Below are 27,708 nucleotides of genomic sequence, written 5' to 3' on the forward strand. Positions count from 1 at the left end.
TCAATTCTGCTACGCATTAAGAAATGTGATCATCTTACTCATAATCACGAATTATGTCCAGTGGACAAGCTGGACACCAGCACAGCGCCGCCTGTGAGGCATGTCAGAAAATGGTAAATGCCGTGCAGAAAAAGATGAACAGGGTTAAGAGGAGAAGAAGAAGAGCTGGAGCAGGGATAAAATTTAAATTAAGGTAACATTTGAGCAAAGAACTGAAGGAGGTAAAAAAAAAAAAAAAAAAAGAGCTATGCGAGTAGGATGAGAATTCCAGAAAAAGAAAATAACACAAAGCTCCCGAGAGGGGGCTGCTTGCCTAGAGTGTTGGACAGAAAGGAGGTCTGTGCGCCCAGTGCGAAATGAAGACAAGAGAGGAGAAGAGATGAGACTGGACGGTTACACAGGACAAAGTCATATTAGGGCTTGGTAGTCTAAATAGTTTTAGATTTTTTTCCTTTGAGAGAAATGGGGAGCCTTCGCAGGGTTCTAAATAAAACTTATGCTTTATGTTTGGCTGCTGGGTTAAGCATGGATTGAAGGAAACAAGAATGGAAACGGGGAGATAATTAGGAGGCAACTAATAATCCAGCAGATGATGGTGAACTGGATCCGGATGACTAAGCTCCTGAATCTTCTTTCTATACCAGCTCTGGAAAATTCACTATTCACTGATATAATACCTGTTGAAATAAGACTTTCAATAGGGAAAAGGTGTATTAGATTCTACTATGAATGCTGGAATTAAAGATAGTTTTCTAAAACAAAGTAATAGTGCAACTGTTTCAAATATAAAGTCTTATCTACAGTATCAAAAGATCAGCTAAATTGTCATACTTTTCATGGCAATTAACCTTACGTGTGACAAAATAAACAGATTGCTTAAACAGCACTTAAATATATAAGTGTATGAAGGATTACACACATAAACAGTAATTTGCTCTACCCACGAAAGAACAAAAGGACAAGAAGAAATAATAAGTATTGGGCATCTGCTGTGTGAATGGTACTATGTACTACAGTGGTCCCCAACATTTTTGGCACCAGTGGGACCAGTGGTCCTATGAGAATCTAATGTCTGATGATCTGAGGTGGAGCTGAGGCGGTGATGCTAGCGCTAAGGAGTGGCTGCAAATACAGACGAAGCTTTGCTCACTTGCCCACTGTTCACCTCCTGCTGTATGACTTGGTTTTTAACAGGCCACGCACTGGTACCTCTGTCTGTGGGGTTGGGAACCCCTGCTGTAGTAAGAGTTTCATGTGTGAGTTTATAAACTGTTAAGAAATAACTGTTTTTAACCACAGGAAGCCCACATTAAAGAGAAGAAACAAACTAATTGCAGGATGAGTTCCTAAATGCTCCCTATAAAATATAATATATAAAGAATGGCAAAATAAAACTTCAAAAAGGAGGTTCAATTCCTAAAAGAATCTTCTATAGCCAGTGCAGTCATGTAAGGTGTACGACTGCCATGCCTTTAAACAAACAAAAATTCTCTAATACAGAATAAGAACAATAATTATGTTACATATGGTAAGCTACAAGCAGAAAATGGTCTTATTTGTTGGAAAACGTAATAAAACTAAAAAGACCAAAACTTAGTGGCACAAAAAGTATAATTTCTAACAATGACTTCTCAATGTTGCATATGTAGTCAGCTTTATGGTTCTAAAGTTAGATTATTTTAATATTTAAAAAAGCTTTAAGAAGAGCTATTGGTCAGTAACTCTAAAATGATATAAGATTTTTTCTACAGTGTTTAATTATATTGGAATGGATTACTCAGGAAGATTGCAAAAATATGGTTTAAGAATTCTGTGAACTATATACACCCCAAATAAGACGGTGGTCTAACAAAATAATTTCCCCTAATTTGTAAATCATTTACCTGAAAATGAAAGATAAGCCACAAACTAGGGGAATATATGCCATGTATATGAATAAAGTATTGGTATCCTGATATTTAAAGAATTTCTAAAAATCAATAAGCAAATCAAATATCAGTTTAAAGTACTTAAAGGAAATGGGCAAAATATATAAGCATTTTACAAAGGAACAGAAATGGTCAACAAACACAAAAAATAACCAACATGAATGAATCTCACAATCATAATGTTGAGGGAGAAGGAAAGCCAATTGTTTATATTATGATTGCTTTATTGAAATACTAACAACAACTACGCTCAAAAAACTTCCTGTGTGCCAGGCACTGTGCATAATGCACTTCGCATGTAATGACTCATTTAATCCTCACTACAGCCCTATTAAGTAGATTCTATTATTGATCTCTATTTCATAAACGAGGAAAGAGGCACTGAGAAGTAATTTGCCCAAATCCCATGGGTGATAAGTGGCAGAACCTCCTGGTGCCAGAGTCTGCGCTTAGTCTCCCAACATTACAGGACCTGGCAAAAATATGCACAACTAACAAGAGAACATTTATGCATATGTATATAATTAGCGAAACCATAACAGCAACAACAAAGAGAATGATAAACATAATTAAGGGCAGTGCTACTTCTGAGGGAAAAGAAATGGTGACATAACTGGGAAAGCACAGGGAAACTTCAAAAGTTTTAATAATGTTCTAGTTTTTGAGCAGTAGATATGCAAGTTTTCATTTCGTTATGCTCTATTAACTACATACATTACATATCTTCTTTTGTGTATATCGACTATTTTATAATTTTATTTAGGTAGAAAGCAAGTCACCTAAAATCATTTTCTAGAGCTGAGGATAGAGGTAGGGAATGTAGAACTGTAAGTACATACACACAATTAGGAGCTATCTCATAAAGGATAAAAAAAAAACAAGTCACATTTCGTTATAAAATTTGTCCCATTTTTACTAAAAAGGATAAAGTCATTGAAATTTAGTCTGTCCAGCCAAATCTGGAATGAACCCAGGGGTTCTGAAGAGCCACAACTCTTAAGAAAATGGAGACTCCTCTTTTCAAAGATTTTCCCCTCCTCAACTTTGCTTGTTTGCTTTTCTTTGTTGTATAGCCACAACTACCCCTCTAACTTTAGGTCCCTCTTGTATATAAATTATATGAAAGATTGAACAAGGCAGGAGTATGCTTTAGAAAATTTACTTGGAGGAGAAAAAAACAGAACTGTAGCACATACTTGATATACACAGTAGACACGGAAGACACACTCAGGAAACCGACCCTGACACTTAAGACTGTTTCCCTCTGAGAAAATAATAACAAGGACCAAAGTTAGCCAAAATGGTAAAATTACTCTAATGATCACAACAGTAGTAGGTGGTTGCAAATTTAAGACTATATAAACTAAAATATGGAACCATGGATACCATTTTGAATATCTGAAAACAATTACTAAATTCACAAATTTCCTTAGATTAGCTAAAATTTTTCAGGGGACTCTCATCAGATTAAGTTTGAAAGATAGCACTAAAAACAAAAATCACATAAATTCCAAGTTATATTGGGAATACCTTAAGTCATCCATAAAGTACAGTACTATACTATCTTGCAATAAATCCAACACGGCTAGAGATTTCTCCTAGTACGGAACAGCTTGCTGTTTTTGGGTGAACATAGTTCATGTAGTAAGCTTATGTTTACAGGATCTATGCCATGAGAAAAATATTCATCTAGCATGGTATGCTCACACTACAGGGGCACAAAAACATGGTACAGCAGAAACACATTGAGTAGAACAGTGAGAGAGCTAAATTTAAATTTAATTAAGTTGGTTTTAACTCACTTTTATTTTGCTGTTTGCTAAACAAACATGGTTAAATATGAATATATACAATTCTACTGTACTCTTTATCACGCTTCTATCCCAGAATTCTACAGGGGAAGTTAGAAGGAAAAAAAAAGCAGACTGTCCATCCACCAAAAAAAAAAAGAAAATCATCTGTTCTCATAGAAATACTATATTAAATCATTACATTAAAGTAGGCTACACTATAAAAGCATAAGTATTTCATTTTAAAATTTTCTTTCTTTGATTTTTACTATTTCTTATGATGTGGAACTTGCTTTCAAGATTTAGAGTAAAGAAAAAAAAATCTATTTGATCAAGTTAAGTAAGTGAAAAAATGTAAGGAATCCCTGATACTCAGCATGGCCAGAGATGTAGAGGCAGATCATCTACTCAAGACTCCACTCGATCGATGAATCCTAAGAATTCTGGATTATATCAAATATTGGTTTCACTGGCATAATTCACCTAACAGGAAACAATTTATAATTTACTAAATTGTACCACTGGTTGGGTGTTCTACTTAGGCACTGAGCCAAATGGACAGCAACAATACTTAACTTGCAGGACTAATAAAATTCATTTTAAAAGTTCATAGTCAGTTTTGTGATAAAAGTTAATTAACAAACAGATTTGCAGAAGTAGAGTGAACAAAGGTTTTTATTTTTGTTTTTTAACCTACTTCTCATATGAAACATTCATTCAGCTCCTGTAAAAACCTAGGTGTCAATAAATTTGAAATCTGTTTATATTTCAGTTCAACTTTTTTATTAATAGGCTACATGTTAGGCTATCCTGAATACCATATTGTGCCTTATTTCGAAAAATTCTGCCACCTATGGTATTTTCGAATTAAAAAAAATTTAAGAACAGATTATTCTAATTTTCCAATAGCTAAAACTAAAAATTATTTTACTTTATCAACTGTCAAATCAAAGATTTAAAAACAACAACAAATTAAGTCTTGGATGTCCTAAAGATTGGTATTTGAGAACACTGTCACAGTTTGTCAAAGCTCTCCAGCTACATGCTCCTCAGCCCCGATTATCATTCAGACCATGTGTTCTCAACTAGGCCATCATATACCCCATAGGCTCTTTAGATTCAGGAATGCCCTAAGATTATGTATGAATCATAAAAAGCTATCTCTTCTGATTGGTTACACAACCAATTTTACCTTTAAGTTGACCATTTGTCTTTCAATTGAGAAAACAATTGGTAAGCTGAAATTTGCAGTTAGGCTACATGTACCTTTACCTTTTAAGGTACATTAAAACTTAACAGATAAAAAACGTATGTCCTTCACCCTTAACCCCATACAACACATGTATACACAGACTTTCATTAGGATGGTGTTCCTTCGAGAATTAAATCTTCACTTATAGACCAAAATGGTTTTGCTCTGATATAGCAAGGACTGATTTAGCAAGAAACATCTTGATGCAAAAGGGCAGAACTGCTGAGAATGCTAGCCTACTTTTCACACCGACTTTCCTCCTCTAAGCATCTGTCAAGTGTGGGATGAGAAAAAGGTGCTGGAATCTGGAGAGGCAGACTAGAATAAAAATATATCTGGGTCCAAGAATTTAAAACAGACAGAAATGCACTGGAAAAATTACAGAAATAAGAAAGTCAAACACAGTTCTGCTTCCCTTTACTGACAATTTCACAAATTATACATATCATCTCTTTAATCCTTTAACCCTCTCTGATCTGACTCCTTTCAAAGGAAGGAGTCAGATCAGAGAACGAAGACTTGTAAAATACGTCTTAAGTCTTAAATTCGTTCACTGCTCTTCATCTCCAACATCAGAACCATGGTCTAAGACATCTTTGTTTCTTACCTGGACTAGTGTAAGCCATCAACCAGTGTTTGTTTCTATTTCCTCTATTGTCCCCCTCTGATCAACTGTGTATAAAGCAGCCAGTGTAATCTTTAAAAATGTAAAGTGGCTCATGGCACTGAATAATAGTTCCATAGCTTTCGAAGCAGCTTCAAATTAATCCAAACTCTCAGCAATCAGGGAGTCCGTGTGGCATAATAATTCACATTGCCCAAGAAGCAGTTCGAACAGTGCCCAGCACATCATAGATACTCGGTAAATATGCACAGTAAGGTAAGGCCCCAGCCTGCCTCTTTCCTTGAGGTGGCACTCTCTCCAACTACCCATGATCCTTTCAGTCAACTGCGAGCTCTTTCCCACTTCAGGCCTGCTGTTTCTGTCTGAAATGCTTTTCGCTCAGACCCTTCGAGAACTTCTGTCTCTTACTTATACTTAAGTCTCAACCTAAATGTCATCTCATTGATGAGGACTTCTTTTTCCTGTCTTTCTAAATTCCCTTTTCTATAATTCTTTATTGTATTACTTTTTTCATTTCCTTCATCCTGCCTAATAGTTTGTAATTACTTTTTTGTTTCAATGATTAAACTTCTTGAAAATCATCAAATGATGAAGCATCCGTCCAATAAATTCTATCTAGAATAATCTTAACGAATGTAGATATTAATCTCTTCATCAAGAGGCTAAAAAAAATGGTCACTTATATAAATATGTCATAGCCTGTGCTATAATTCATTATACCTACACGCTTCTCTTAATTGTTAATTAAACATAACCTTTTGTCCAACAAAGTATCGCACTAAGTGCTGGAAGAAGAGAAGCCAGGATGAGAAAATAAAGAGTATTTCCTCCCTTAAAGTCCTGAATGATATAAACATAGGATGGGAGAACCAAAAAAGGGGCATTTCAAGTAGGGGATGGGGTGGGATAAAGAGTCTTCATATGTATGTTAAAGTGTATGTGTTGCATTGATTGCAACATATGCCATTATTTTATGTTCCACTAGGAAAGAAAAAAATGCTGCCAATTAATTGTTAACTATTGTTGTTTCTCTGTTGTTAAATATCAATAGTAAGAGGCATCCCAGTATGAGAGATACATCTCAGTTTCAAAGATGTTAAGGTCTGAGGAAAAGAGGAAGAGAAGAAAGTAAAAGAATATTACCATTTTATTATTAACGCAAATTCAGTCTTCCAGGAACCTTGAGAACTCTCAGAGAGATGGAATATTGGTTATTCATTAAAGTCTTTTATCAAGAAGGGGAGAAAAAGCCACTGAAAAGAGTGGCACAGAGCAAGTCTTGCTTTCTTCTTGTTTCCGTTTCGCCTTGTATGTCTTTACTTACCCCTTCACTTTCAGCTTTTCTAAATCACTTGATGTGTCTCTTGTATATAGCACATAGGTGAGTCCTGCTCTGTAATCCAAATTGAAAATCTTGGTTTTTTTTAAAGGTAGAGTTAAATATAACAAAAAGATAAATCTTGAAAATCCACATATTTTAAAACTCCTAACTGCCTTGTGAATCATAGGTTATAACTTAAGGGCAAGCATAACTGAAAATCATAATAGCAAATTAAAAATCTTAAATATGAATAATCAATAATAATGAAAATACTCCATTCCAAATGTAATAAATGGATAGCTTTAAATGTTTATATTAGAAAATAAGGCTAATAATTGTTAAGCATCTATCCTAAGGAATAAAAAAAAAACTCAAAGAAATTAAAATACTACTTCCAGTAACACAGTAATGCTAGATTATTCACCCAATTCTCCCACTGAAAACTAAAAGTGATAGATAAAATTTTACTTCGAAAAATATTAAAAGGATTGAAGAGCTAACGAGATGATAACGGAATAACCAGATCAAAATCTATGAGAAAGCAGAAACTCAACGAGATAAGTGGAATAATGAAACTGTTTCTGTCTTGTAGACATCTGCCTAACTCACAAAGTTGAGCTTCAGTGTTAATGATCTCTTGGGAGAGAAGTCAAAGTTCGAGACCTACCCGACATGGAAAATCTAATAGGAGACCCTTTCTCCATGAAGCTGGGACCCACTTGAAAGTTTCATTGTGTGGAAAAGAGTAAACCAGAATTAACCTAAGGCTACATATTCCCACATCTTATCTCCAAAGGACGACAAGGAAATTTGTCTTCCTACTGCAGTAGAAAACAGGATTTCTAAGAGGTTGAAAAGATAAGCAGACCCACACACATATTTGCAACCCAAATTCACCCTTTTTAGGTGGCTCGAAACCTCAAATGATGAATTTTAGCCACCAAAATAGTACCTTGAGGCATCTTGGGAAAAACAAACAAACAAAGGTAAATCACCTTGAAGCAATTTATTTCCTTCTTGGGCCTCATAGAAAACCCACAAATATTTCTTCCAGGAAAAATAAGTAGTTCATAGTCAAAATCTCATGCAGGATAAATAAAAAGAAATCTATACCTAAAGACAACATATGAAACTTCAGAAAATCAAAAAATAAAGAGCTCAAAAGCAGACAGAGGTTAAAAAAAATGGACTCACTCAAATGAACAAGTATTAGGCAGCAAATTTATCAATAGCACAATGGAAACCAGACAAGAATGGAATTATTTCTTCCAATGGCTAATAAATAACTGCCAACCCATAATTTTATACCTAATGAAGTATCTATCAAGAATGAGGGCGACAGACTTTCAGATCAAAAAAAAAAAAAGTTTACTACAGAAAATCTCATTAAAGAGAATTTTAGAGAAAATAATCTTCAGTAAGAAAGTAATCCAAATGGAAAAATCTGAAATCCCTGGAGGACTCCACATATAGTTGGAATTGACATCAGGGGCTCATTGTCACTGTTTTGTGTCATGTGGACTGAAGAGTAAAAAAGCCAGTTAACAGCAAGAAAGAAAGAACAAGACTCAAAATCAGAAGAAGTCAAGTTCTAGTAGCACTGTAGGTCCCTGGTTCCAGCTGTTCCTAAGGCCTATTAAAATCTCGTCCTTGGAAAACAGGAGATAACCCAGTGTCCTTATACTTTAGATTCAGCTTTTCACTTAAAAAATGCAGAAAGAGAAAAGGCTGGAAATTAAGGAAAAAATATACAATAGAGGAAATCAAAGTCAAGCACTGGTTTTTTGATAAGGCTGAAAAAACCCCACAAAATCTCTAGTAAGACTGATGAAGGAAAAAAGACAGAAGGCACAAAATTGGGCATAAAAAAAGAGGGAAATTTAAAAGATAACAAAAGAGTATTTTGAACAACTTCATGCCAAACACTTTAAAAACTCAGACAAAATGGGTGGATTCCTAAAAAAAGAAAAAAAAAACTTTCTAAAAACTGACTAACTAGAAACAGAAATCCTAAATAAAACCATGTAGAAAACTGAATCCATACCTTCCCCCCCAAAAATGCTAAGCCCAGATGCCTGCCCCCAAAATACTAAGCCCAGATAGTTGAACAGAAGTTCAACCAAACTTAAAAGAGATCATTCCAGTCACACATAAATCCTCTCAGAAGGAGGAAAGAAAAGATTAGTTCTTGACTCATTTTTTGAGGTTGGCATAATCTGGAGACCAAAATCAAATAAGAGCAATATAAAAAAATAAAAATTACAGGCCAATTTTACCTGTGAACATGGATGCGAAAATTCTAAAAGAAATTCTAGTAAACTAAATCCAACTGTATAAGAAAAGACCATTATAATTAAGTTGAGCTCATTCTAAAAACAGAAGGGTAATTCAACATTAGAAAATCTATGAATGTCATTCACCGCATTGTCAGAAGGGAGGATAACTATATGATCATCTCACAATGCAAACAAATCATCTGATAACGTTCAATATTCATTCTTCACACATACAAAAAAAATGTTAACTAGTAACAGAGATGTCTTTAACCTATAAGTATCCATCAAAAATCTACAGCAAACATTATTCTTAATGGTAAAACATAAAGTGCACTTCCTTTTAAAAACTAGGTGCAACATAAGAATGTCCACTATTAACACTTGTATTGAATACTGTACTGGAAGTCCTATCTAGTAAGGCAAGAAAAAGAAATGGTGTAAGCATTGGAAGGAAAGACAATTTGCATTCATAACACTTTAATAATTTAGTAAGGTGGATGAACATGAATCTACACACCAAAAAAGCTTTTATCAGCAAATAGAAAATGGAAAGGAAAATAAAGAAAAATATACTATTTACAAGAGTAACAAGAAATAAGGTATCTAATAATTAAACCTAAGAGAAAAACAGAGATTTTTATGGAGAAAAGTTTATTGAAAGATATTTTAAAATATCTAAATAACAAGACATAACATGTTTAAGGATAGAAAGGCCCAATATGATAAAGAGTATTAAATGCATGCATAAACTAAAAGCTATAGAGGCACTGGGCTCATATATAAGACAAGTCCCATTTTTTAATTTTTTTTTAGGTGAGGCAACCCTTGGTTGACCCCACAGATTGCAAGGACCTTGTTAGCTTACAATCCCTTATTTTTTTTTATTTTATTTTTTTTTATTTTTTACGCCTACAGCACCTAGTCTTCCTGGGTGATATTCCATCCAAGTACTAATGAGGTCTGACCCTGCTTAGCTTCCAAGATCAGACGGGATCAGGCTTGTTCAGGGTGGCGTGGCCATAGATAAGTCCCAGTTTTTAATAACAGCTTTTGAGAGCCTGTTTGGAAGTTCTGGCAGGAGAGCACAGCTACTCATATACCCTTAACCAAAGAAAGGTCCTCAAATCTACGAAGGAAGGTCGTCCCCTTCAACCCAGTGTGCAGCTGTGGAAGGGACGCACACGGAGAGGTGAGAGAAGAAAGGGACACCCGCCTAGCCAGCCAGATCAGCCAAGTCAACTTTCGAGATCATTGGGGTGAGAGATATCACAGCCAGGTGGCCCTCATATCCCAATAACAGTTTTTGAATTTTTGCATAACTTCACACAAATTACTCTTATTTACAGATATTTGTGCAATTGGTATATATGGATTAGTCACTAATTACAGGTATTATACTTTTACCAAATTGTATTAATAGCTGATATGGCTCTTCAGAATTCTGGCAGCAGCAATGAACAAATATGAGTGAAGAACACATGACATCATACGGCTGAGTTCTAGTTGAATGTGCTGTGGGCCCATTGGTTCAAAGGTCAGACAAGTGTGCACATTCACCACAGTATAAGTTATGATAACCACTCCTGCAATGTAAGTTATGGTAACCAACATTTTACGTAACACACATGGTTTGGGTTCGTGGAATTATCTGTGAACACTGCCAAAACATCATCTCCTTAAAAGCCACCAAAAAATGTATTCTGAATACAAATTGCATTTACAAGAGGAAAACAGACAAAACGCATTCATAATACAATGTTCATACTGGGCTCACAGGGTATCCCTAGTGGCCTATGTGTGGTCCTTAAACAAATAATACCCTGGTACATGTGAGAACTATAACCAGCTACCCAGTTTGCTTTATAATAGATCTGAGCTCAATCAATTGTATAAATTTCTGGAGATCTAACTTCTTCAAATTTAATTTTTGTTTACATAAGCTTTGTGCTATCTTATATTGCTGCCTACATTTGGCTTTATCCAAATTCTCTAATACAGAATTAGAAATAATGATCATGTTTTACTGGTTGCTAGAGCATAGTAAGTTAAAATTTATTGAATGCTTATTGTGTGCCACGCACTGTTGAAAGTGCTTTGCATATATTAAATCATTTAATTTTCACAACAACCGTATCAGGTGGATAATACTACTATCACCATTTTATAGATAGGAAAACTGAGGTACAAAAAAGTTAAGTAACTTCCCCAATGTCACATGAGTAAGTGGAGAAACTGAGGGATTCATACTCAGGTAGTCTGTCTTCAGAGCCCCAGCCCCTCGATTACTATGTTGTACTTCTTTTCACAATATTTTTTTAAAAATACATAAAATTATTATGGTTGAAAAAATTCACCATTAAAGAAAATTATCAGTAAGTGTTAAAACAACAGTTAAGCAATATTAATATAAATACAACTTATCATATGTTGATACTTCACAGCTATTTCAAAATTTCATGGCCATGATTAAGAGTTTTGAAGTTGGACAGACCTGTCTCTGAATCTTGGTTGTGCCCTTTACAAGCTGTGTGACTTTGGACAAGTTTCGTAACTTCACCAAGCCTCAGTTTCCTCATCTGTAAAATGAGAATAATAAACATCTCACAAAATTGTCGTTAGTAACATAGTTATTGCTACATTACACTCATATGGTACCTCCAAACAAAACAAAGTTGACCACTCCAAGTCACCGCAGCAACTATAAGACCCACACACTAAAATAGAATCACAATCTCCTCTAATTCATAACAAATAATTCCCCTGGATAAAAGTGAAGTGCCTACAGGTAAATTACTGGATCTCTGAAATATGAAATACTGTATATACATAGAGAGACAAACAGATAAGACATTGTTGTTTGTTCACAACTACTCCCACAAATTCCATTCCACACATATCCTTTTTAAGTAGTATTCAAGGGGTCCCAAACAGGAAGAGCTGTGTTATAAAGGAGCAATTCCTGGCATTGGTAGAAAGCAATTTTTATACAAGAACAACAGAAAGAAACAGATATGTCTTTAAAGTAGGGTAAAACTATCATTTCCACTGAAGAGGGATTATGCCCATCATACCTGTAGCATTTTACTAGTCAAAACGACTTAAACTGCCATGATTGCTGCCTTTAGAATCTCAAATTATTTAAAAATAACCACATTCCTACCAATACTTGCATTTACCAGTAATACATCTGTATGTGCTGTGCTAAGGGTAGGTGTTTCTTTGAAGGGGATGATTTTGGCAATATAAAAATGTTTCTTAAAAAGAAAAAATAGGAATAATATTTCACAAAAATATTACAGGATAATTTTTTTAAATGGCTCTTCAATACTATTATCAAGGTGAGTTTTTATGAATGTCACCAGTCTAATAATTGAATTTTTTATTAAAATTACATTACATAAAAATAATTATTAAAATGACTGTGTTCATTGTATCTCAAAGATTTGATAAAGAATGAACTCTCAACCCTCCAAAAAAATCCCTTTTTAACAAATATTCGCAAAAATGGCCTTCAAATTTTCTTAGTAATTTTATACAAGTGTCCTGTTCGTCTGGATCAAAGACCTTCTAATTTCTACAAAACACTATTTCTGCAGAAAACATATATATGAAATATTTAGAAAATTTTTAAAATATGCACTTTATAAATGTTTAAGAAAATAAATACAGGACATGACGTGCTCTAGGTTACCAGGCAATAAACTCCAAACAAAAAAATTCAGGTCTTTCTGCTCTGTATCTTAACGATTTGGATTTTTATACTTGATCATCAGCATTTCCTCCACTACTTTACTTTCTCTAAATGATGAGAATAACTTTTTTCCTTTTTTAATGAATCTTATAAATAACTAATAAGGTCGAATTGGTTCATTCACAACTCAGATATGTGAAGATTTTAATTTAGCAATTTTAAATTTTTATCTTTATATAACGTAAGAGAAAAATTTGCAAATACCACCAATTATGTATGTCTTTTTCCATTTACTTTATCATTCTCTCTTTCTCATACATTTTTTTCTGAACCATGTGATAGTAAGGCTCAGATACTGTACCTTTTTAGCCCTCCGTATTTCTATGTATTTTCCTAGGAATATGAACATTCACTTAATCACAGGATAGCTAACCAAATCAGTATTGTATCAATATTAAAATTTCTATTATATAATTACACTCCATATTCAAATACAGTAATTGCCTTAAAAAAGGCCTTTAAAGCTACTGATTTCCTTAGTGCAGAATCCAATTCAGGATAATGCATTGCATTTGCTGGTAATATCTCTTTAGAATTCTAACATCTGGAACAGTTCCTCAGTCTATTTTTTAAGATTGATATCTTTAAAGAATACAGACCAGTTATTTTGTAGAATGTCCCTCAATGTAGGTTTGTCTGATGGTCCCATATGTTTAAATTCAGGCTATACTTTTTTGTAGGAGTGTCACAAAGTAACATTGAATCTTTCTCACTGTATCATATTAGAAGCTGCAAGAAGTTTGTGGATCCTATTATCAGTGCCTTACTTTGATCATTTGGTTAAGGGGTACCTGTCAAGTTCTCCACTGTGAAGTTACTGTTTTTCTCTTTGTAACGAGTAAAAATCTTGAGGCTGTGTAAACATCATATTCCTCATCAAACTCTCACCTAACAGTTTTGGTGTGAAAATACAATTTTAATTGTTCTAAATTGGTTATTTTCTAACTTCAACAGTTCTACATTTGTATTTGCTTTTTTAAGGAAGACCTCTCCCTTCTCCCTCATTCATTTATTCATTCATTCATTTACTTATATTTGTATAGACCTACAGATATTATTTTCTCAACGGGCTTTAATCTATGACTATCATTATTTATTTGGCCACTGGATGCTTCTCTAAAGGTTCTTGTTCCTTTTGTTGACACGTCCCTATCATTCTTTGATTACCTTCTTACTTTGTAAAATAATATGTTCCAGACTCCTCCTATACTTTCCCTGATCTAATTCTTCCTGGGATCAGCCATTTCTTCAAGGAGTTCTGGTTTCCTTTTAGTGGAGAACCATTTAGAAACTAACAGATGGGAGTTAGGTGTGTTATTGTTATGAAAGATGTAATTGCTTCTAGGTCCTCTTAGCAAACAAACTGGAATATACATGCATACACACATAAGCATATGTGTACAACATACATGTACATACAAATATACATGTATGTCTATAAGAGAAATATATGTATATGTGCATACATGAATATTTCTCTATATTTATATAAATATGAAAAACCATGACTTCATAACCTCTAATTCAAATCCATCATCATAGGGTTCATTCTAGCCTTCTTTTCCATATATAAAACTCCCTTCTCCAATAATGAACACCCTGGCTCCCATTATACTCAATACACTTATTCATTTGTTCAATTCTAGACTAGATAGAAAATAGCTTTAAATTGCCAATTCATACCATTACAAAAAAAAATCAGCCTACAAACTAGGGTTCATTATTTGTTTATAGTTATTTTTATCTTGAATTTGAGAGTTTTCTATACTCAAAATTAAACTGATTCTCAAAAAAACCTTTACATAATGTGTTTTAAATTCTATCTTGCCAGATTTAACCAATTCTAGAGGGAAAAAAATCAGACTTCAAGATATCCTTCAGTAGGCGAATAGATAAATTGTGATACAGCCAAAGAATGGAATATTATTCAGCACTAAAAAGAGATGAGCTATCAAGCCATGATAAGACATAGAGAAACTTTAAGTGCATATTAATAAATGAAGAAAGCCATTCTGAAAAGGCTACATAAGGGAAGGCTTTGCTCATTAAGTTATATTTGAGCAGACAGATCTGAAAGGATTGAGTAGTGAGCGGGCCAGCACAAGTAGATAGGTGGGAGACAGGATTCCACAGCAAGTGCAAAGGTCATGAAGCAGAACTATGTTCGGTGTGTTAGAGGAAAAGCAAGGAGATGATGTGGTTACAGCATCGTAAGAGAAGGCAGGGCAGGAAATGAGGTCAGAAAGACAGCTTCAAAGGGTTTCATGGAATATTACAAGTATTTGGGCTTCTATTCCTAATAAGAGGAATGCCGCTGAAGGGTTCTGAGCAAATGAATAATAAAATTTATATTTTTAAAGGATCATTTTGCTACTCTATTGTAAACAATCATAAAGCTGGAACCAGTTAGGAGGTTATTAAACTAGTCCGGGTGAGAGGTGACAGTGGCTTAGATCAGTGACAGCAGTGAAGATAGGTTAGAGAGATAGCCCACTTTCCATGTGTGCTCTCAGCACCATTAGAGACCACATCTGGAGCAGCAGTTGCAAGAGAAATCACCAAATGATTAAATTTAAAATCATCTCATCATTTTCCAGGACCTTTCCAAAGTGGCAGAATTCTGGATCTATCTTAACTTAAGAGTGGAGCTGACAGGTTTGGTAAATGAGTTAGATGTGCATAGACAAAGTGAAGAGTGAAAGATGACCTTAAGGTTACAGACCTGAGCAATCAGAAGAATAGAGTTGCCACTTATAGAGACACGGAAGACAGAGGTGGGATAGGCTGCAGGGGGCAAATCAGAAGATTGGGTGATAAGCCTGAATGATACAGTTATGTCTAACTTTTAAAAATGGCTAGCTCCAAGTCTTACACCCATTACATTCATCATTACACGGTCATAATCTCCAAGTCTGAATATACTATCTCCTCCCTCTGAATCACCATTTATTTCACTTCTTATAGCATTTAATGATTAATATTAAATGATATTTTATGTGTATTATAACTATTGGTGTATGTCAAGTGCCATACACTTAGGTACCGTGAGAGTTCATGATTTACGGTTGTGTAATAGTAAAGAGGGTCACCATTTATTAAGCGCATTTATCAATTAGCTAATTTAATCCTTCTAGTATCACCTCTATTATTAGTATTTAACACATGAGAAATTCAGGTTCAGAGATAGTAAGTGATGCAAAATTGCACAGCTAACATATAGGCTGACATTTAAACTCGGGTTTGTCTGAATCTAAAGCCAATGATCCATGTTGTCTTTAATCAATCTTGGTACCTAATTTAAAGCCTTGCATGCAAAAGGCATCTAATATATTCATAGTGAATATATAACTAAACAAACAAAAAAAGTAACTCTGTCTTGAGACAGAAGGTGAATTACAGTCATACCAATGATCAGAACATGACTGGAAGAAAGAGTAAAAAAAGAATAAGAAAATTCTTGGTAAGGTTTACAAAACTTGGCAGAATTAATGCATGCCTATCAGGCCATCCAAACTGGCCTTCTTGGATGCCTTAAACCTGCCATCTTTCTTTTTACTTCAAGGTTTCTAATCCACAGTTCTAATAACCTCTTAATTCTCCCTAAATTAATTCCATTCATCTGTCAGAGCTCTGCTCAAATCACTTCCTCAAAGTAGTAGCTGTCTTTGACCACCTCCTCTCACCTAAACTAAATCTCTATAAAAAGCTCATAATACCCTGTAATTCTCCTTTACTTGTTTATCACAACATAAATAAATGTGTACTTATTTCCTCTCTTCCATACAAGAATATAAACTTCATGAGAGCAGGATCCTCATATGTCAATTTCACTGTTATGATTACTATATGCTTGAAATTATTTATAATATTATTATGTTATTAATATTGTTTAATACATTATTCAATAAATAGAGACATCCATTATAAATTACAAGAATAGACTGTATCATACCAATTCAAAACTATAAAAACTGAATTTAAAAACAAATGAAACAAAGAATGACACACACAGAGGGCAGTCAGGATGCGAGAAGCAAAAATACCAGAAAAAAAAGGAAATAAAGAGTTAAGCCTGACATTGCACACCACTCTGGCCTCCTGAGGCAACTAGCTGCAGACTAGAGGTTCGGCAGTCTCACATGGCTGCAGAGTTAGAATGGAGTTCAGGGCTTATCCAGACAGGCAGGATTTGAGGGGCTAAGGTTCCAGAGAAAAGGCAACCACAGAAAAGTGAGTCTGGACATCCTGTTCTGCTTTTGTCTTCAGGATATTTTCTGAATCCTAACCCGTATGTAGAATAAGCAAAGTGCCAATTTTAAAGCAAAAAAGGTAAGCAGAACTTTTGGTAGCTTCACTGTGCTAAGCGAAAGAAAAATTCAAGGCCTAATGAGAAAGAGAGGCCCTGGCAAACGCCCCAGGATTTCATATGATACCTCTGGAAGACAACACTCTTGGAGTAAGGAAACTAGCTTTAAATCAGCCCTTAAGAAACCTAAAACAAAGACGCAAGTCATTTCAAGAATGTATTGGATGAAGGTCATCTACTCCTACTTTTAACTACTACCAGAAAAAAATTAAATCCTCTCTAGAAAACAATATTATCACCAAGAGCCTCTAGTCTGATACTGGTTTTTTAAATGACCAGGAATGCTATGAGTCAGAACCAAATGAATGAAAGCCAAGAGAAAAAGCAGATGACAGAAAAAGACGAAAAGGGGATCTAGATACTGTAATTATCACAGATTTTAAAATAACTGTGATTAATATTTTCAAGAATATATAGATGACAATGTGAGAATTTCACCAGAAACTATAATCTATAAAAACAAATAATAATTTAATTGAAATTCTAGAATAAATACATAAGAAATTAATAATAAATGGATGCTTGTTAATAGCAGATTGAACACTAAATGAACTAGAAAACAGGTCAAAAGATATCATCCAGAAGAAAAACAGAAAAAAGAAAAAGACAGAAAAGTGCATAAAACAAGGGATACAGGGAAAGCTCTAACGTACAGATATCTAGAATCCCAGAAGTGAGTGAGGGAAAGAGTGGGGCAGAAGCAATATCAGAAGAAATATTCCGAACCTGACAAAAGACATCAGGCAACAGATTCAAGAGGGTCTATGGAACTCAAACATCTCAAATATGAAGAAAACCACCTAGAGGTATTATTGAAAGCTGATGAAAACCAAAGACATGGCTTCTCTAACAAAAACAAAGGAATGAGAAGACAATGGGATGAAAGAAAATAAATGCCCACCTCCAATTTTATGCCAATAAAAATATCCTTCAAAAATAAGGACAAAATAAAAAGTGCTTTCAGACAAAAACAGAACATTCACTACCAGTAGATTCACACTAAAAAGAATTGTCTATGAAGAAAATAATCTCAAATGGAAGCATAACACAAGAATCATGACTCTTACAAAGAGGAAATATGTGAGTAAAATTAAATAACTAAAATAATAAAATTAAAACAAAGCAAAAAAGAAAATTAAAGGGGACTGTTAAGTGGAATGAAAGAGCAATAAGGTCCTTGTATTGTCCAGATAATAACAGCAGTACACTGTGAGTAATAATGGCCATAATAATTCCTCCCATTCCTTATGCACACTCCTTTACAATGTGACTTTGCTACTCCTCCTATCAAGAGGTGGAATCTATTTCTCTACCTCTTGAATAAGGGCTTGGCCATGTGACTTGCTTTGGCCAATAGGATGTTGGAAAATGTCACCAAGGACTATAAAAGTGCTTGCACGTTGGAATTTGTCCTCTCTCGCTACTCTTAGAACTTTGAGCCACCAGGTGACTAAATCTGCCAGCTGGAAAGGCCCCGTGGAAAACAAATTCCCTACTCTTACTTACCCTGGCCAGAGCCTGCCAACCAACATATGAGCCAAGCTATTCTTCCAAAAGCCAAACCATCAACAGCCATAGAGATCAATACAACCAAACCAAACTGCCAATCCACAAACTCATGAACTAGTAAATGATTTAAGTCACTAAGCTTTTTATGAAACAAAAGCTAGCTGATACAGAACAGATATAAGTATATTAGTGGTTTTCAAAGTTGACATTGCTCCCCAGAGGACATACAGCAATGTCTGAAGACATTTTTGGTTGTCGCAACTGGGTGGATGCTACTGGCATCTAGTGGGTAGAGGCCAGAGATGCTGCTAAACATCCTACAAGGCCTCTACGACAAAAAATGATCCAGCCCAAAATGTCAATAGTGCCAAGGCTGGGACACCCTGAAGTAGAGCACGACAGAATGAGGCAGCCTTTAGAATAATCCTACTCAACAGAACTGTCTGCAATAATGAAAATGTTCTGTATTTGTGCTACCCAATGTGGTAGCAACTAGTCACTTTTGGTTAGTAAGCACCTGAAATGTGGCTAGTTTCTATTTTATTTGGTTTTAATTAGTTTAAATTTAAATAGCCATATATGGCTAGTAATAGCTTCTGTAATGGACAGCATAGCCCTAACATTTAGATGCTAGTTATACTGAGAGTAGTGAAATTAGGTTAACAGTGGGAACAGTAAGTTTGATAGTTAAGGCCTATAGTCGCTTGCTACAAATAAATATTCCAAACATTCTTCATTTCAATATTTATAAATTCTAAAATGCACTATACTGATAAAATAAACTGGAAAGAAATTTAAAATAAATTTACCATATTCTGCAAAAAAACAATTATTCATGAAATACTAGCTAAAAACCTTATCTAAAGGGCGTTTGTAGATTATTAGCATGAAAGCCCTAGAAATTTCCTATGCCTTTTTTTAAAGTTTAAAGTGATTTAAGAACTGCTAAATTTTAGAGGCCTTCGAATTGTACCAAATGAACAGCTTTTAATCAAATCATTTCAGGTATTTAAATATTCATTTACTGTATTACTCACCCCCCTGTAGCAATTCACTATCCTTCTTTATCCTCTTCTCTATCCCCATCCCAAGAGAAGGAAGTATTTGATCCAATGCTAGTACAATCCCACAGAATTTTTTTTTAACTTGTCAGCATTAAGTAGGTCAGTTTTCTGCTCTAGTGGGTGTTTTGGCAATAGATTTTCTTACTAGAATACAGTGGCTACTCTGCCTGGTAAGCACATACCACAAAATAAAAGAAGACTTTGAATAACTCTCCTAAGGGAAGAACAGGCTGCTTGATCTCCAGAAGAAAATCCCTGACCCTTAACTCAATTCTACCAGGAAACTGACAGAAAAAAACGAAACAGAAATAAAGAAAATTCCAATTCAAAATTTGTTCTATATAGTGAAATCTAAAGATTTTAAAGGCCCTCAGTATCTAGCAACCCACAAACATTTTGTTGGAACTCTGATATATGCTCAGCCAAATTCTAATCATAGAGATTATATAGTTAAAAAAAGGTAATAAAAGACATTCAATCTATCAGATGTTTTGTTAGTAAGAATTCTAATAGAAGAAACCTTACCATTAAAACGAAAATTCTGGAAAACTTCTCGCTTATAAGATATAACTTCCTCGTGAGATAAAATTTATAATGATTATTATAGCAGAAAGCAAATTTGGTAAAATTTATTAGAATAAATGATATACATAATAAGTTATTCTTATTTCTTTAAAATATCAGTATTCTCTCCCTATTGTGGGTCTGAGAATTCAGTTTTACACCTTTAATAATCTGTAAATCAAATATTAAAGAAGAAACTTGACAGGTACACATTCAATCAGTTAATTTATTTTACATCAGATCAAAAGTCCCTTCAAGGGCAAGATTAATATCCCCTACTAAGAACAGTGGTTCAAATAAAAGAGTGAAACAACAATATTTACTGAATTTGTTTTCCACAAAATTCCAAGAATTTTCACAAATCCTAGAAAAAAATGTTAAATCTTACAAGCCAGATCACTAGTTTATGTGGTTATAAAACATACTTAAACTCACTAGGAACAAATTACATGAAAAAATAATTTACTGTGACCAATATTCCCATTGCTATAAAATAAGCTGACATTTGCTTTACCATACTACACAGAAGCAAAATATTTAGAACTTTTGAAAATTCCAAATGTAATATAAATTCCAGAAACTCATTCATATTCACCTTAAGAACTGAAAGAAATTCCCTCCTATACTTTATTTTCTTAAAAAAAAGTGGGGGGGGGGGTTCTCTCATCCAAGAAGCTAGCCACTCTCTTTGCTACTGCTAGAAGTTAAAAGTAGATAAAATCAAATTTAAATGAGTAAAAAATTTGTATTCTGAATGTCAGAATATACAATGGCTATCTATATATAAAAAAAAAATTCCCATCATTGTGACCAAATAATAAATTCTCATCTTACATTATATTGTTTTTGAATGTACTTATTCCTTGACAAAATGTCATAAAGTCAGCTGAATATAGTAAGCAATTGAGATAGAGACCATTTTCAAGACCAACAAAACCATCAAGAGATATGGTGGGGTTTTTTTTTTTCATTTATATATAAAGCAATTGAAGATAACAAAGTAGCTAATTTGCTACATGGCCTATCTAACATTTATCCATTTGTTCAACTCTAACTCAGTTCCCAGAATTTAGCTGTGTCTGTAAAGTCCCCAAGATGACTAGAATACCTTTGTGAACCTTGGAATCATTCTGGAATCACTCTAGTAAGCTAATAATAGTCCATTAATAAGACTTATAACTCTAGGTGGGATGTGTTTATGTGTGTCCAAAATCAGCTCCATCCGTCTAAGGCCATACTAGCCTGAACAAGCCCGATCCCATCTGAACTCAGAAGCTAAGCAGGGTCAGGCCTGGTTAGTACTTGTATGGGAGACCACCTAAGAAGGCCAGGTGCTATAGGTGAAAAAATAATAAATAAATAAGAGATTGTAAGCTGACAAGGTCCTTGCAACCTATGAGGTCAACCAAGGGTTACCTCACCAAGAAAAAGAAAAAGAAAAAAAAATCACCATAAGAAAACTCTACATGAAGGAAGAAAAAAGCTTGCTTAGAGACAAAAAGCCACTGAACTAACATTGTTTCTATTCTCTAGTATTTCCATTTCTACTTGTATCCTCCAATATCCTAGTATTATCTATGAAAACAGTTCTTCTCCCTCTATATTACCATTTCTATAATTTTCTCTTTTATTATCAGTATTCTCCTATCCATCTAAGAATCCATTCTTTCATACATTTAAAATTCCACCCTAATCTCTGCTATTAACTTGTTTGGGATAGGGAGTGAAATTCAATGGCACGTATTTTGTTGTTGTTGTTAAGACTATGGTATCATGGCAAAAACTGATACATTATTTGGTGTCACATATTTACTTTTTGTTCTACAGTTCTTTTGCTCTTTTTGCTCTCTACATCATATCTCCAATAGGGCTGAAAAACTGCAATAGGACGTGGAACTTTAAGTCAGAAGACCTGTGCTAAAAACCTGACTGCCACTTTCAAAGTATATGACTTTAAATAAGTCATATAATGTCTCTGGCCTCCATTTTATACATATCTTCTCCTTTACTTAATAAGGTGGGCAATACGTACATGATGAAAACAACTTTAAAATTATATGATTAAATAGTCACTGCTTAAAATAGGATTATGATATATATACACACACACATGCATATGTACATATGCATGTGTGTGTGTATATGTGTGTGTGTGTGTGTGTGTGTGTGTGTACACATCTCCTGATTTCCACTGGTATTCTTTCCTCTCCAAAACACTACCTTAAATTATCAGAGACAAACGAGTAATGTTTATCACCTTACTTTTTACATGTGATACTTTACAGGATTACATACCAAAAGACCACCAAAAATTAACCTATGTTTTATCTACTTATCAACAAAAATGAAAACAAATATAACAAAAATCCTTATAACATAATCCATGTTATGAAGACATAATATGTAAAGAGCATTTTAAAAACAAAGGACAACAAAATAATGACAGATGCCAAAGGAAGAAATATAAATCCATGATAAAAACATTGGTCCAGCAATTCTATTTCTCAGAACTATACTAAAGGCATAATACAAACATACAAAGATGAATATAAAAAATGTTCACAGTAGCACCATTTATACTAAAAAAAAAATTGTAAACTTAAATATAAGAAAATGAAAATTGGCTGAATAAATTATGATACATCTAAACCACATACAATGGAGCTTTTAAATTACGAAGCGCTAAAACAAGCCCTCCTTTGAGAACACATTAGAATATTGGGATAGAGGGCAAATGTAGTTTGAAAAAAACATTTTAAAGTTATCATTGCTTTAATTTGCTTTTAGAAACAGTGATTAATTTATTTTGAAATTTCATTAAACATGAAAGCAGAATGAGATTTTTGTGTTTATCAAAAGAATTTTTAAAATGTTATCTATTTAAACATCAAAGATCATATCGTTCTTTGAAGCCTTCCCCAATCCTCCAAAGCAAAGTCAGATGCTCCCGCCACTGTTTCCCAAAACACTCTTTGGATAGCTTTGTTATAAGAATCATGACCCGGTACTACCTATCTCCCTTATAAGACTGAGTTTCTTATGGACAAAAGCTAGATCTTAATCATCATTGTCCTCAATACTTCCAACAGGTCCCAGTGCACAGTAGGCCCTGTAAAAAATGCTTATGGAATGTCTACATTCGATTTCGACTTTTCTGCTTATCAGATACACTACCTCCAGCAACTTTTAAAATCTCTTTCAGCAACAATAGGGACATAAAATTATGACCAATTTTATAGCATTGTGTGAAGGATTAAAGCACCAAGTATAAACATATTTGGCCTGAGTGGTATATAGATGGCACCAAAAAATGCTACTTTGCTTTCCTTTTTTCCTGATGACAGTATCATTAAAAAATTAGAGAAACTCATCTCCTTAAAAAGAACTGAAGTGCTTGAAGTGAATGACAAAAAGATAATAAATCTTGCAGAAATTTAAATTTTAAAATAAATTTCCAGTTGTGCTTGTTAGAGACCATAATATAACCACTATTTCAATGGCAAAAATTCTCTCTCTCTCTTGTTTCAGACAGCTGTGAACACCAATGATACCGATCAGTGGTTATCAAGCTTTAGCATACATCAGAATCATCTGGAGGGCTTGTTAAGGCACAGATTGCTGGGCCCTACTACAAAAGTTTCTGATTCATTAGGTCAGGAAAGAGGCATCAGAATTAAATTCCTAACAAGTTCCCAGATGATGCTGATGGTACTGGTCCAGGGACCACAGTTTGAGAATCACTTATATAGGTAAGCAATCAAGTCCAGTCTTCTTCGGGATTTTTTTTTTTTTTTCCTAATGCTATGGGGAAGATTACCTCTCTTTCTCTTAGGTGGCAAATATAAAACCAATATAAACTGGAGGTGCTTGCAGCCATCTTCCCTGACTACATGAAGAAAGCTACCTGTGTTAGAAGGCAAAGAGACAAAGAAAAACAGAGCTGAGAAATAAGAAATAAAACTAAGAGCCCCTGACAGTCATTTGAGCCCCTAATCTCTGCTAAATCAGAGATAAGGATTATTCAGTTACTTGAGCCAATAACTCTTTCTCCCCCGTAAACTGGGTTTCTGTCCCTGCAACTATTAGAGTCCTAACTAAAACTGTGGAAAGTAGGAGTGGAAGGGATGAAGGCACGAGGTTCTAATAACAAACACAAGCCATGATAACACTAAAAAGGGAAACGATGAACATTTTGGTTATAACTTGTAATCTGAAAGAAGTTACCACATTTGGTGGTTCCTTGGAAACTAACTTCCCAGCTGGAATATGTGACCAAAACCCTTACACAAGTTTACAAGTAAGCTTCAATGGATACCACAGGAAATTAGACAGTTGTGCCTTCATATCCAACCTCACTTAGCTTTATTAGCTGTAGTTTACAGTGAGCACAGCTCTTTAAGTCTAGCCATACACTGTCGTAAAATTTAGTCTATAATATCAATAATTAAAATGTGATTTGTCCCTCCATTTACTTATTAAGTCTCTATTACATAAAGATACCCTGATAAATATGTCCAACAGGTTCACAAGACAGAGAACCAGGTTTAGGAGCCATCTACACTGAGATGACAATGATGCCAGGAAACTGGTCAGTCTGCCAAGAAGATGTTCTGCGAAGATTCTTAACCTGGTTCAGGTGAGCTTCAGGGTGGGGGTCTATAAAGTTCCAAAACTGCAGGTAAAGTTTAATAGACATGTGCATTCTTCTGGTAAGAGAGATCATTATTTATGTCACATTCTGAAAGGAGGATAAGACCCCAAAAAGGGGTAAGAACTATTGGTGTAAGGAGAGGAAAAACCAAAGATGAGAACTATGAAGAACACTTTTATAGTAAGAGAAATTAAAAGGAATCTATCAATTACTAAGTGCCTATGAGAACTGTGCTATGCACATTACGTATCATATTGCAGTTAATCCTAGTAACAATCTTGTGAGATGAGTGTTGGTAACACAAATTTTGCAGGTAAGAAAACTGAGGCACAAAGTAATTAGGTGGCTTGACTAAGGTTCAGGTAGCTATCCAAGCTACCATACTGTAGTGGAAGGTAAGATAAAACATCAGAGAATAAGGGGGTTATCACTTCAACTCCCATGTTCATCATTTCTTTCAAGAGCAGTATCTCTGAGAACTGTTTGGGTCAAGAACTTTGGAGATATCAATAAGAATAAAATTATTAAATGCTTAATTAAGGCATTAAATTACTAAATAATCAAATTATTTCTGTGGTTGTATAAATCTGGAAACTTGGCAATTTGGCAGACTCTATTAATGCCATCATAAAATTAATTAAGTCCAAAGTAATCATTCTAGGAAAAAAAGCCCCTTAAGGATGAAAGTTGGGATAAAGTCCAATTTTAGTGTTTGCAACTGCTCTTTGATAAAAGTTCAAAATGAAGAATATTGATGTCAACTATCAGGGCAAATAAAATGGGGCAAATTTATCTAAATTATCCTTCTTTTCACCAATACTTATAAATTCTGTCTCCTAATCTAAGTCTTTAAGATAAAGCACTTATAGTTTATTGTCTAAATAAGCCAAGAAGAGTCACAAATTCTTGCTGGAATCCCCTCCCCACCCACCCTGCCCCCACCTCTGCCTCTACCTTGCCACCACCAACTTCTAACAGCTTGGCACCATTAGCAGCAACTTTCACAAAAAGCAGGTCTTAATCCATTTTAAAGTGGTGTTTCAGAATGATGTGAAGAGTCAGAGGTAAGGAAAGAATCATGGTCTAATTATTCACACAGGTATTAAAAGTAGGTACTCAGGCACAGCCACACATTATGCTAGATGTATTCTGGAGACAAAGGCATAGTTCTGTTTTAACTGTCCTCTTCTTAAAAGTGTGAATAACATTAAAGTATTTTATGGTTGAAGACAATAAAACTGAATTGAGTTTTAGGATGGACAAATAAATAAGGACATAGCTAAAAGAGAAGATCTTTAACAAAGCTGTTTTGTTCTGTATGGAAAGAGAACCTAAAATGAAATTGATGTACACTTCAGGTGAGAATGAAAACTCATACAGCCTTTTTAGAACACAATTTGCCAATATGCATCTAAAGACTTAAATGAACATATACGTAGGAATTTATCATACAGAAATCATCAGACTAATCAGATAATTTATGGAACATCTACACCAGTGGTTCTCAAGCTTCAGCATGCATCAGAATCACATAAAGTACTTGTAAGACCACAGACTCCTGGGCCCCAGTAGAGGAGTTTCTGATTTTACAGGTCTGGGTGGAGGCCAATAATTAGCATTTCTAACAAATTCCCAGCTAACAATGATCCTTCTGGCCCAAGGACCACACTGAGAACCACTGATCTATACAATGAACTTCTTTGAAGCCATTAAAAAAGTAGATCTATATTTATTGATATAATGTATATATGCAGTAGCATGCTAATAATTGGTTCTGGATGGAACTGGGCACAGAGGGGGAAACCCTGACCTGTGGCATTTGCAAATTTCCATGGTGTAACTGCTGCCACTAAAGCTAATATCAAGTTACCAATAATTTGGGCTTGCATAATTCCTTAATTATTGGCTCTAGTGAGCCAAGGCACATCACCTAGAAAAGCATCTAAAAGTATATAAGGTAAAGTATGTAAATGGTGACAGCAGTTATCATTTTCTGCGTAGGAGTACGGAAATTTTATTTTCATTATGGTTTTCCAAATTTCAAACGTTTTTCAATGAACATTCTTATTTTTATTATAAAAAGCTATGACCATTTTGAAAAACAAAATAAAATCATCAATTTAGAGTTCTTTACAGTTGCAGTTTAGCATCCCCTCTCATCGGAAGGGACAGTGACATTTAAATGCGGACCCAAGTCCACTCTTGCACTATCCTTCTATGCTAACCTGGCCATGCCAAAATGGAAAAGGAGAAAGATAAGGCCCAACTAGAAAATCTTTGCATTCCAGCCCTGGAACATCAAGAGCTAGATGTCATCTTTATAAAATGAAGCATTAATAACTGCCCTAGAATCCAAGGAGAAAATAGACAACCTGCAACTTGTTATAAACCCAGTTTTACAAAAGAAACAAGAGCATAATCCCTATGGCTTTGTTTAATTAAAATGCAGGCTTGATTAACAGTTCACCAAAGTATTGTTAATGAGAGAAAAACCAAAAATAGCATAAATGTCCCATAAAAGATTAAATAACTTAAGTCCATAAAATGTAATGATACACCTATTACAAAGATATAGAAAAATTTCCAACAGCATGAAAAAATGGTCATAAAA

General features: G+C 34.4%; 1 protein-coding gene and 1 pseudogene across 11 annotated transcripts in view; one reads left to right on the forward strand and one right to left on the reverse strand.

The window, feature by feature from the left end:
- Positions 1 to 27,708, reverse strand: part of NUMB (NUMB endocytic adaptor protein) — a 128,407-nt gene that overhangs the window by 58,410 nt on the left and 42,289 nt on the right. For 4 of the 11 annotated variants that reach the window (XM_016134799.2, XM_036218327.1, XM_036218324.1 and 1 more), the window contains one exon: positions 11,684 to 11,768. The exons of 6 other annotated variants lie outside the window; for them this stretch is intronic. The gene's annotated coding sequence lies outside the window, so the exon portion shown is untranslated. Of the gene's footprint in view, positions 1 to 11,683; positions 11,774 to 25,938; positions 25,945 to 27,708 lie in introns of all 11 variants that reach the window. One more of the 11 variants, XM_036218326.1, reaches the window with a different exon arrangement.
- Positions 21,671 to 21,789, forward strand: LOC118601265 (annotated as a pseudogene).

Source organism: Rousettus aegyptiacus, unplaced genomic scaffold (assembly GCF_014176215.1).
Source record: "Rousettus aegyptiacus isolate mRouAeg1 unplaced genomic scaffold, mRouAeg1.p scaffold_m13_p_3, whole genome shotgun sequence".
NCBI classification, from domain to species: domain Eukaryota; kingdom Metazoa; phylum Chordata; class Mammalia; order Chiroptera; family Pteropodidae; genus Rousettus; species Rousettus aegyptiacus.